The sequence below is a fragment of the Littorina saxatilis genome, unplaced genomic scaffold (assembly GCF_037325665.1).
Source record: "Littorina saxatilis isolate snail1 unplaced genomic scaffold, US_GU_Lsax_2.0 scaffold_117, whole genome shotgun sequence".
NCBI classification, from domain to species: domain Eukaryota; kingdom Metazoa; phylum Mollusca; class Gastropoda; order Littorinimorpha; family Littorinidae; genus Littorina; species Littorina saxatilis.
In genome coordinates this window covers 228,208-231,268 of record NW_027129116.1, presented here as the reverse complement: position 1 = coordinate 231,268, position 3,061 = coordinate 228,208, and positions in this window count along the sequence as shown.

The following is a 3,061-nucleotide window of genomic DNA, read 5'->3' as shown; positions in this document are numbered from 1 at the left end:
CTGAGAGGCAGAGGTAATCTATTCCAGGTCACAGGGGCTTGATAGGCGAAGGACCTCTCGCCACATGTCTTTGTTTGCACTGTGGGGAGTCGGAAGAGTCGAGTGTCGGCGGCAGAGCGAAGCTGACGAGAGGGGGTGTAGAGATTGAGGAGTTCTGACAAGTATTCTGGGGCAGAACCAGAAACGACGGCAAAAGAAAGAGAGGAGATTTTGTATTTGATCCTTTTAGTGATAGGCAGCCAGTGTAGAGAGTGAAGAAGGGGTGTGGCGTGTTCATACTTGGAAGATTTGAAGACCAGGCGGGCAGCGTTATTTTGGATCCTTTGAAGTCTATCTAAAAGGTACTTAGGGAGACCGGCCAGGAGAGAATTGCAATAATCTATCTTTGAGAGGACTAAAGAACACACTAACGTTTTGGTTGCATCAGTGGTGAGGTAGTGACGGACTGAACTAATCTTGCGCATCTCTAGATAGGCGGACTTGTAGCAAACTTCAATCATAATCAGAAAAAGCTCACTTGAGTTTTGACAGCTGGCACACAACGTTCACACACACAACAATTGTACTCTTTACATTTAGTCAAGTTTTGACTAAATGTTTTAACATAGAGGGGGGAATCGAGACGAGAGTCGTGGTGTATGTGTGTGTGTGTCTGTCTGTCTGTCTGTGTGTGTGTGTAGAGCGATTCAGACTAAACTACTGGACCGATCGTTAGGAAATTTCACATAAGAGTTCCTGGGAATGATATCCCCGGACGTTTTTTTAATTGTTTCGATAAATGTCTTTGATGACGTCATATCCGGCATTTTGTAAACGTTGAGGCGGCACTGTCATACCCTCAATTTTCAATAAAAATGATTGAAATTTTGGCAAAGCAATCTTCGACGAAAGCCGGACTTTGGTATTGCATTTCAGCTTGGAGGCTTAAAATTTAATTAATGACTTTGGTCATTAAAAATCTGAAAATTGTAATTAAAATTATTTTTTTATACAACGATCCAAAAATACGTTTAACGTATTGTTCATCATTTTTTGATTCCAAAAACATATAATTATGTTATATTCGGATTAAAAACAAGCTCTGAAAATTAAAAATATAAAAATTATGATTAAAATTAAATTTCCGAAATCGATTTATAAACAATTTCATCTTATTTCTTGTCCGTTCCTGATTCCAAAAACATATAGATATGATATGTTTGGATTAAAAACAGGTTCAGAGAGTTAAAAAGAATAGAGGTATAGAAAATCGGGCTATCCTCCTCAGCGCAACCGCTACCGCGCTTTTCTGTATTTTTAATTTCACTGCCTTTGCCACGAGCGGTGGGCAGACGATGCTACGAGTGTACGGTCTTGCGGAAAAATGCAATGCGTTCAGTTTCATTCTGTGAGTTCGACTGAGCTTGACTAAAATAATGTTATATTTTCGCCTTACGCGATTTTTTTTTTTTTTTACATGTATACAAAAATAAAAATATATATGTGATTATATCACAAGCATAACACACACACACACACACACACACACACACACACACACACACACACACACGCACACACACACACACACACACACACATAATCACACTCATGTACACAGTCACACACACACACACACACACACACACGCACACACACACACATTCATGCACGCACACACACACATTCATGCACACATTCATGCACACACACACACACACACACACAAACACACACACACACACACACACACACACACACACACACAGTGATACAAGTCTCTCTCTCTCTCACACACACACACAACAAATGCACAAAACACTGATTTCCTCGGCATTGTTCAGAGGGATAAGCTTAGTCATATAATCGTACGCAATCATGTCGGGGAACATATGCGTTGCACACAGTGGTAGCCCCCCCCCCCCCCCCCCCATGTTGTTCATGGTGTCTTCCAGCCTGTCTGTGTATCTGTCGGCCTTTCTTTGTCTCTCTGTGTCCATGGTTGTGACAATTACACACAAACAGAACCACACACTGGACTTGATGCGCCTATTAAAACCGTCACCGCGCATCCTGGGTCGTGGACGACCCTGAGCCTCACAAAAGTGTCCGTATCTTTAAAAAATAAAATAAAAAATGGGAATTTTTGATTCAGACTTCATGTGATTCTCGACCGATTTGTAAAGGATTATCTGTGGAAGCAAACAAAAAAACAATGACGTCATGTGAACTACACTGTCCGGATGTTGTGGATCGTGGACGACCCATATGGAAATAAAGAAGGCATTTTACGGTGTTTATCCCTATTCGGATGGCGTGGGTCGTATACGACCCATACGCTACAAACAGGCGGTAAAGAGTTTATTCCTATTCGAATGGCCTGCACAAGCACACACACACACACATACAACGTTACACACACAAATACACAGTGACGGACAAGAACACACGCGGGGGCGCACACCAAATAATGATGCGTTTGGAAATAGCAAAACATCGAAGGAAAACGCCCTATGATTTGTGCAAAAACCACACACCCGTGTTGGCAGAACGCAACCCGTTCAAATGAATTCGTGTACATGTACCAGGCTTGCTATTAGACCGTGGTCACTCTCTATGACCGAGCCGGAAGACGCCGCGCTCTAGGGCCGAGGTTTCTAGCCGAAGGCAGTTCCTTTCTTTATTGCAAATCTCAGTTGGTGGCGTCATAACACCAACCGCGGCTGGTTGTCTTCTGTGTTGCATGGTATGGGTAGAGATGGGGGTGTGGGCAAGTTATCAAAATGCATACTGGCTTGCACATGAAACAAAACAACGATTCAGTTGTGCTAGTTCGATACAGTCGCCGACTGGAAACAGCCGGATAACGTTAGCTTGTTTGAGACGCGATATCTGATTGGCTACGAAGAAAAGATGCACCACAATCAGCTCGCCGTTCGGAAATCGGGCCAAAGCCAAATAAGGTTAACCTTAAATATTTAAGATTAACCTTAATTTTGTATGGTTAACCTTAAATATTTAGGTGTATGTTTTCATTGGTGGAACTCGTCAACAAAGACATTTGATTGGCTTTCGAGAGCAT